Source organism: Euprymna scolopes, chromosome 23 (genome assembly GCF_053919585.1).
Source record: "Euprymna scolopes isolate OS-2025 chromosome 23, ASM5391958v1, whole genome shotgun sequence".
Taxonomy (NCBI): domain Eukaryota; kingdom Metazoa; phylum Mollusca; class Cephalopoda; order Sepiida; family Sepiolidae; genus Euprymna; species Euprymna scolopes.
Genome location: NC_136504.1, coordinates 61,030,096 through 61,040,119, shown reverse-complemented (window position 1 = coordinate 61,040,119; position 10,024 = coordinate 61,030,096). Strand labels below are relative to the sequence as shown.

The 10,024-nt window shown below is 32.2% G+C and overlaps 1 protein-coding gene across 2 annotated transcripts in view; it reads right to left on the bottom strand.

The window, feature by feature from the left end:
• The window catches only part of LOC145245943 (metal transporter CNNM4-like), a 299,957-nt gene that overhangs the window by 25,134 nt on the left and 264,799 nt on the right, over positions 1-10,024 (bottom strand). The window lies entirely within an intron of this gene.

Genomic DNA, 10,024 nt, shown 5'->3' with positions numbered 1-10,024 from the left:
ATACTAAATTCCCAATTCCGATTCTTTATAAATCTCTAAATATTTAACTAGATAATGGTTATTTTTTCCAATCGATGGCCATAAAAAGGCATGTTAAATCTGCATATATTTTCTCCAGCGTAAAAATACATTTGTGGAGTATGATCTATAGATTTTTATTTTTACGATTAGTTTAAAATCAATAAATATTTATTATTTTATTATTATTACCAGCAATGGAAGATTTTGCTTTAAACTAAATCAAATAAAAATAAAAAGAATCGTTTATGGCATCGAAAAATACACACAAATTTTTCCGATTCTGATACTCTCAAAAGTTACATTTTTTCTGATTCCCGGTTCTGATTTCAATTCATTGTCCCAACACTAATGTCTCTCTATAGTTTGAATTTTTTGAAAAGATAATTAGATGAAACCTTCCAGCGGCAAATGGCACTGATATTGCGGAGACAGATACTATATTTTGATTTTAGCCAAGGAGCTTTACAAAATGTTTTTTTTTGTGTGATTAGGCATTTTTAAATGAATAGAAAAAATTAATTCTTTTAAAATAAACAATTTTACTTTTAATTTATTTATACTAATAATATTGTGGGGTCTACATTCAGGCTTGCCATTTATAAAAAGGAAGTATATTTTATTTTAAATTTATTCATATCGTATATTCATAAGCTTGGAGGGTCATCTAGTCTACTCATAATGGAAGCAACACTTTTTGTTTATTTGCATGTCTGTATTTTGGTAAACGAAATTATCTAAAATTCTTTTACAAATGGAAAATATTGCATTAATACTAAATAATGAATCCAAGCGAATACATGAGAATGTTTCTATTACCTCAAAACAGATCAATCAGCTTAATATTTTTACAATACATTCTGAAACTTGCATAAAACTGGATATAGCTCATTTGTATTTTTTTTTTTTAGTTCCTAATAAATTAATATTAACAAACACTATCACAAATATGTACAATAATTTTATTTATAGTACTTTTATTATAATTATTAATCTATATATCTATAAAAGTGAACGTGTGTGTGTGTGTGTGTGTGTGTCTGTCTGTGTACATTTCCCTACGCAATAACTCTGTCAATTTTCAGTCTACAGACTCGAAATTTGATATACAGTGTATGGAGATTTGGGAAAATCTTTGTAATCCATTTTCGGCCAGAAATTTGGCTGTTAAGGGGTCAAAATTTAACGATTTGACCTTTCAGAACTCTACCAAACTCCTCCGCCAATTTGAGGTATAAACAATCGAAATTTTAGATATAGGTTCATTGGACATGGATCTAACTTAACTTGATTTGAGCCCAAAACAATAAATGTTAAGGGGTCATAATAGGGGTTAAAGTTTTAAAAAATTTGACCTTTGCAATCTCTACCAAATTACTCAGACAATTTCTGGTCTAAACATTTGAAATTTTACATAAAGGGTATTCAGAGATAGGGCAAGATTTTTAATCGGTTTGGGTAAAAAATTTGAACTAACAATATATAAATGTATGTATGTATGTATGTTTGCATGTCTGCCTAAAGCTTTCGACAGAGGCGACGGATTTTCACAAGATCAGTATCGTTTTGAAGCTCAACTCTTCAGACGAAAAATACCAGAAAATTGGCTAAAAATATTAATTTCTTCACCCTTAACTGGGCACTTTTCTACAGGGAGGGGTCGCTTTTTTCGCCGATATTTTTGAAAGTCATTCCCTCTTTTCGATTGTTTAGCCTTAATTTAAACCTATATCACTTCCAGTTTGGCGGTAGTCGTAACAGCAAAGACGTCAAGTTTTTTTCCTGTTCTTTTCCTCCTTCATGGTACGGGTTCGAGCCTGCCTTCCTACTACCACTTTTTTTTTGGGGGGGGGGCTCAACTTACACCTCCAAACACCCTGAAATGCTAGTACAATTAATTAAAGAGATTAAAAAAAAAAAATTATAGCACTTTGAAAAATTTTTTTAGCATTTCATTTTCAAGGTAGATAAGCACATAAAAATTTCTAGTATCAAAGAGCGCTGATGTTGTGGACATCAGATCACTTTGATCTTAATCAAAGGGCCAGATAGCCATAAAAAAAAATGTTTTTTTTGGGTTTTTTTTTTTTTGTAATATAGAGCATCAAGATATATTTTTAAAATAAATAATTTTAATTTATTCATACCAATAGTATCGTGAGGTCCGCATTTTTGCTTGATATTTATAAAATGAAAATATGTTTTACTTTTTATTTATTCATATCAATAATGTACAACAAAAAAATTAAATTGCACCAGACTCCCTTTCCATAAAGTAAGCAGCGGGACTTTCCCCCTTTTTGACAACTTCCCAACATGACAACAACTGCTCATCATTTTGATCTTGGTAAGATTCACTCTCAGACCCTTATTTTCCATAGCATTCCTCTAAATCTTAACATATCGACCTTCCATAACTATCAGGGTTTGAAGTGAATTTTTCTCTGGGATAAACATAAAAAATTTCATGGAGAAATTCACTTGATACTATCATGGCCAATGTGCAAGCATATATGATTTGGAAAGGATATGCTAATCGAATATATATAAACAAACCAAAAAAGAAAATTAATTATGCTTTCTCCTCTGTTGTTGATAGCTTGATTATTTAAACCTACCTTGCTTCCCAACCCCAATATAGTGCCAACTCTAAAAGTGGGAGTTCCTTTATTATTACTATGTTTTTTCTTTCTTTGCACCTGAAGAAGGTTGGAGGTTACATCGGCCAAAACAGTGTGAAAATAACAAGCAAAATAAGAATAACTGAATAATTTTAATAATACGAATTATCAAGTTGCATCTCAAAAACTGAAATATGATGCATTTATGACCTGAAAGTTTATCTGTCGCAGAAGGTGGACATTGAATTCCTGATAAAAATGCATTGAGAATGGTAATGACTAAATAGAAAAATTAATTCTGCGGTACAAAAGATCGCTCGTTTGAATGATACCATTCCTGTCTTTGTAGCGCTTCAATTATATAGATATACATATATATATATATATATATATATATATATATATCTCAGCACCATGTTACAAATGTTTGTTGAAAAAGAAAAATGGTACCTAAAATGAATGTGAAGATCATTTTAGCATTTAAATGTTATGACAGACAAAAAAAAAACACACAAAAAAAAAACACAAATATTTTAGAAATCTTAATCCTGAATTTGTGTATTGCTGATGTTATTTTTGACATAATGCATGTGAAATGTATTCATTTAAATATTTATAAAGCTTTATAACAATTTGGTTCAATTAATGATTTAATGATCAAACAATACAGTAATAATTAAATTCACCTTACAAAATCCTATTGAAAAATAATGTGTTTAAAAAAAAAAAAAAAAAAAAAACAGAACATGGCATGGTTGAAACAAAAAGCTAAAAAGCCCCCCCTCCCCCAAATGACATCAAATAACCGATTCTTGGACAACGTCGGATAAATACAGCTAGTATTAAATATGACCTGCCTAAATTCATACTTGTTAATATTACTATACAGAGTTACTTCCTCTTTGTAATTTTAGAGATTTGGCTAAATTTAAAATACCTTATTCCCAAAATAAAATAGTACAGATTGCTGTGTTATTTTATTCTTTCTATGTGTATATTAGGTAAGATATAGAAAATGTTATTGTATCTATTAATAAGTATTCTGGAATTGTCTTTAAACAAATAACGAAATTAAACATTTCATAAAAAATTGGATTTTAAAAATATGAAGAGAAAATAGTATTGAAAAATTGAAAATAAAAATTTTAATTAAAAATTGAGACAAATATTAAAAAAAATTAAAAACATAATTTAAACTGAAATTAAAGCAAAAAAATAATAAAAATTAAAAAAATGAAAATAAACTTAAAAATTAAAAAAAAATTTTTTTTAAAAAACCCAGAAAATTGAAAAGCAAAAAACTGAAAACAAAAATGAAGAAAAAAATGATAAAATTGAAAAAAAAATTTATTGAAAGACAAAAACTAAAAAAGAAAAAAAAAAGAGTACAGAAGAAGGGGTCAAAAAGAAAAGCAAAACAAAAGAACATAGGAGAAAAAAAATCTTTGTTTTGACATTTAACATCCCATTAATCTGGCGTAAAGAATCATTCAATTTCAGTACTTTTTGACAATAAGAAATAGAGTGCAAAATGATTGCTTTATTAAGATAAAGTCAAAGGTTTGATGTACACCATTCTGAAATGAAGAATGACTTAAAAAAAAAAAAATTAAGATATTTATTTCTGGAAGTTTGAAACTGAGCAAGTTGATGAAAGACATTTAAGGAAGATAATCATGGTAGTTGGTTGGACAAAAGATAGAGTAAAAGGTGTTTTTAAAGGTTAAAGGGGATAAAGCACAAGAAAGTATAAAGTCATGGCCATTGGTAGATCTAAATGGCTGACAAAGAGAAAAATAGTTGTTGGATCATAAAAAAAGTTTTAACAAAATTAGAATAAACAAGCATTAAGATAAAAATTAAAAAATATTAAAAAACATCTGAATAAAAATTAAATATAAATTAAAAAATATAAATGAAATATTTTATTTCAAACATAAAATTAACAATTACAAAATTTAAAATTACCTGCAATGTTTGAACATGGATGAAAGTAGATATTTATTTGCTGCCCACCTCAGCAAAATGTGGCACAAGGCCGGAAAGTGGGAACCCCGCAGGCTCCCCTAAAGGAGGGGCACTCCTGCAATTTTAAAAATTGCCTGAGTAACCCCGTTGGCATTCCCCGGTCGGGGCGCCTCAGGCAGCAAGCAATAAACTTGCCTCACCGGAAAGCCCGGTGGCAAGGCCTGAGAGGGTGGACCTCCTAGGTATTACCCAGGCGGTGTACCTCAGTCCAACAGGTGCTGGGCCGGTTCCCGGCCCCTCACCTGTTGGGCTGAGTGTCAAGTGACGAATCCTTGACTGGTACTACCCTGTCTCCATGCAGCCGAAGCCGCTAGGAGACATCCCATCACAATGGACTTGTAATGGGGGTCATGGATGAAAGTATGCACAAAATTTAAAAAAAAAAAAAAGAAAGAAAATGAAAAATTTTTTTATAATAACTTGGAAATAATCTTTATTTAACACTTTAATCTGCAATGGATAAAGGTATGAAGTCACGTCTGATAAAACAAGGACAATCAAACTCCATGCATTAAATGAAAAATTCAGGTCGAAATTCTGAACAGATTCCTGAATTTGACAAGATAAACCTCAAGAAGGTCAGCAGTTACATTGGCCAAAAATGCAAGAATAACACCGAAGATGAGAATAGTAATCTGAATAATTTAAATAAAACAAGTTATCAATTTTCATCTCCAAAAATATTGAAACATATTTTATGAATAGCAGGGTTACTTGACATTTCCTGGGTTAGGAAGGATTATTATCACATGTAACAGAGCAAGAACTAAGCAGAAACTGTTATCAGTTTGGTTGCAGAGTTGGAAGGTATAAAGTGTAGTCTTGGCTCCTAGGATGCCAAAAGTTCCGGTTTCCACTCCTAGAATGCCAAAAAATTATGACTCTGGCTCCTAAGATGCCAAAAATTCTAGCTCATTCTAAAACCTTTCAATATTCTGTTGATTCTTTGGAGATTAAAATGTCAGATTCCTTCCAAAACTTCCAACTCTGCAATCCTGATAAATACAGATAACTAAAGAGTATATAAATTGATCTTTTTACAGACTAAATGTGCAAAAGTACTAAACTTTATACATGCAGATGAAGATGACAATGTCAGTTACTGAAGCTCATTAAATTGATGAAACTGAAATGGCATTTGGAGATGTACAAAGAATTTTACACTGAACAGATAGAACATTTGTTTTATATATAAAATCAATAAAAAATTAAATTTTTAAAAAATCTGATTTTTATCAGCCAAGCCAACATCTAAAAAAATCTGCATTGAAGAAATTCCATCATAAGAGTAAATTATGATTCAGGAATGCATTTTTCTTTTCTTATTTTTTTTGTTCTTTTTTTTTTTTGTATAGTGGCTACAGATGGTACAGACTGCTAAGATACTTAAAATGGAAATTCCTCCCCAACACCTAACCCCGTTCTCTGGTCGAGCTAAGATTAAACACCAGAAATCATAAAATCTAAATATCAACATAAAGTGGGCACTTACTTTAGAAATGAATTTAATCCAAAGATCTTCCATACATTTTTAAATTTTTGCCTTCCTTTCTGAGATGAGGATTTAGTATTTTTACTTGTTTCCCCATGAGGGCAAAATATAATGCAAGGTCAGTTTAATGTGTGGAGAATTCCAGCATCCAGCATCTAGAGGAGGATGCTGTGGTTTGCTTAAAGCATCATGCGTAGTGTGTACATAGTTATATTTGAAGGCAATGACAATGCAGTTTTGAAGAAAAAAAAACACTGTGGGGTACAGAATTAGATAAAAAGAAATCCTGACAATATTGAAACATTTCAACGACTTTCAATCATAACTTATTTATTTACTAACATGTCGAACTAGGATGGTATCATGGAGTTATGCTCATTGAATTTTTGCGATTTACCTTATTTTCCAAAAGGAGAAAAATATTTTAAAATATGTATAACTATTGAGTGGAGGCAGGAGACTAGTTACAAATGAGAGGCAACAAATCCACCTCTATGCTTTTGGAGGAGACAATGCCTGAGAGGATAGGCTCCTCAAAATGAACACTGAACAAACATCACATCCTAATTGCAGCCAAAATGCCAGGTGAAAAAATGAATAGTTGTACTATTATTTTATTTTCATACTATTGAGTGACCACGTATCACGACTAAAAAAAATGAGATGAATACATTGACAGATGATGAATATTATGAGAGTATTAAAAATCTCCATTATAACACTTGCTTAAAACATCTGACCAAAAAAAAAAAAACAAAGCAATTCTTCTTCCTTTGCCAGAAACATCACTGATGGAATGTGAGGAATAAAGTTACGAGGCAGCTGAAAGTAAACCCAAGGTTACTTTCTACTCTACATTAGGGTTTGTTGAGTGACAAAAATATCAACCTAATCCTATAGCTAAGCTCTATAATAAAATATTGGGTACTCCTGCAGTATTTTACCCACCGATTTCACGATCTTAGCCGAGTGTTGATCGACATCCGTCGGAAAACGCCGGAACATGGCGAGCGGTACGATACTCTATCAGCCAATCAGGGCGCTTCAAACGAACGCGCAGCAGACGAATAATTTTCATTGAAATTACACACATAGCGTTTCATTTCAGTTATTTTATTGTTTCAAAGTAAAAATACACAGCCTTTCATTTCAGCTATTTAATTTAGCGATAAAACAAAACAAAAAAACCGGGAGTTGTTGGAAACATATTTATGCGAATTTATGTGGAGACAAAAATTTGGACACACAACCCTTTTGTCTCCATAATAAATCAAATCGCGGAAGGCTACCCGGTTGGGAAGGAGCTTCTTTCCACATCCTCTGAAAACCCTTTGCTCCCTACTTTGCCTCTACAGTCAGTAGAAAATCTTCCAGTCGGAACTAAAGATAAACAGTAATTGTTGTCCCCCCCCCTACAAACATTACTGAAAAAAACAAAAACAAAAAAAAAACATTCTTGTTACTGTTTAATAACGTTTTGTTAAAAACAAACAACAAAAAAAAAACATTGAAGTGTTTATTACTGTTGCCTACCCCCCCCCCCCAAAAAAAAAAGCTATCGGAAAACAAAATGAACCAAAAAAAAAAAAATATTCAACAAAATAAATTTATTCTACTTTAAAAAAAACTTACGGTAAGTGTTTGTGATTTATTTTATCCCAATTTTTTGTATTAATTTTATCCATTTTGTTGTGTGTGTGTGTGTGTGTGTAATATCTTTTCCTTGTAATGTTGTTGCTATTCACATACTTTTAGCGTTCTTGCACCGTAGCTCCGAATTCTCGGCTTTCGTCGGCGTTAACGCCGAAAGCGTTCGTCAACGCTCGGCTAAGATCGTGAAATCAGTGGGTAAAATACTGCAGGAGTACCAAATATTGTGTATTTATCTGTATCTATATAAAATACTCATCTTGTTTGAAATAAATCTCATAAGAAAAATCTTTCACTGTATTTCCATAATGAGATGTTCTCTCCCACTCCTGTTTTATATACTGATCCCCCCCATCTACATTCACCCCCAAACAAGGCATATTGCCACTTGAATGTAAAGGATTACTATTTGGAATCAAATTTAAGGGAGATGAGCAAGATATTGGTTTACATTACATTTAAACTTTTGCATGTCAGTGCAATCAGGGAAGAAGGTAGTAGGAAGGGAACTCCAAAGTCTAGCTATCTGAGGGAAGAAACTATTAGAGTAGAAATCTTTCCGGCATTTAGATTAAGCTTTTTATTTATTCAAACTTTCCAGTTTGATACATTTTCTATTCTATTTCTTCAATTTTACCGATTCAGATGTTACTTTAAACGAATATCAATTTGGCATAATGAGAAGAGTGTTCACTAATCTGCAGTAGACCACAGTGCAGTCCTTAGTCAAGCCATACCAAAGACTTAAAAAATAGTACTCAATGTCACCTTGCTAAACATTCAGTATTATAAGATGAGGATCAAGGGTAAGTGGAATAATCTTGAAAAAAAAGGAGCCTTTGAATCACCCTCAACTATAGTTGACCGCAACATAGCAGATTATTCCATCATTTTTAATGGAGTCTACGTTCTGTAACAAGAAGCAAGTGTTTTAAAAAATAGGATTAATTTAGTAAATTTCCATGCAAGATTAAAAATTAGGCACAGTTGAATTTTCCCATTAGAATTCAAGGAAATTTATGTGTACTGCCTGTAACGTCACAAACACAAGAAATGTATAAGTGGACATGGCAAATGGATAAAGAGGATTAGTATGAATCACGAGAGAGGAAAATTAGGCTTTTGAATAGCTGCTGCCACCAACTACTATCCCAATCGGGAGAAGTGGGGATCATTTTATCTGTGTAAATATGTACTGAAGGACAAATAAAATCTGAAAGAGAATTGGATTTGTTGAGGTTTCATTTTTTTTTTTTTAATTGTTTTTTCTTTAAATAACATTTGTGAAAACAATTATTGAGATTAAGACAGTGACGAAGAGAAGAAGAGATGGAACCTGACTGCTATAATATCACCACAGAAATATAACCATTTAATGCTGCTGATTAAGTGGGCACACTGTGAGGATCAAGCAGAATACAATAAGTGAGAATCCAAGAACACCCTGTTACGTTACAATTCTAGAAATTGGTATTAATCCAGGATCAAAGTTTTCAAATCATCCCAAATTGCCTACCACTTCCCAGGTTTGAGGTAAGCATCCTCCTTACCTGTCTATTAGTAGCCACAATCTTGGTACATTAATGGATTTAGCCACCATTATGATCCACATGCTGAAACCAATGCAGTCTACATCAGGGTTTCCCAAAGTGTCCTCCACAGAGTCCTGGGCCTCCATGAGTGAGGAGCTCCAGAAACCCTTTCTTAAAGAGGACTAAATGTTCTTTATATGGAAAAATTAAATGGTCAATATGTTTAGAATTAGTGTATGGGCAGTTTTAGAAGTATCAATGAGTTTTGCAACAGTTTATAAGAGTTAGAGACAGTTTACAGACAATCTTGGGTTTGCAACATTTAAGAAGATTGACACAATGGGCTGTTTATGCCCCGGAGCAGATCAAGATGAACTGATTCAACTGATGAACACAGCCTCAGTAGATGACTATGTAGATGTGGACCTTAGCGTGAAGCCGGTCGATGGTGTCACACACACACCCAAAGTGCAACTGATATTTGCAGAATGTGTCATAGTTTGTGTCTTTGTCTTATTCTTTTTTTTTTTTTTTATATTTGTGAATTTGCGTATACCCACCTTGGCAGCTGTTAACGTGAAAGACGACCGAAAGAGAAGACGATGGAAAATGCATTAAGTCAGCAGTTGTCGAACAGGAAAACACGTGGTGGTACAAAAGAAGTAACAGCAGATAATATCAAA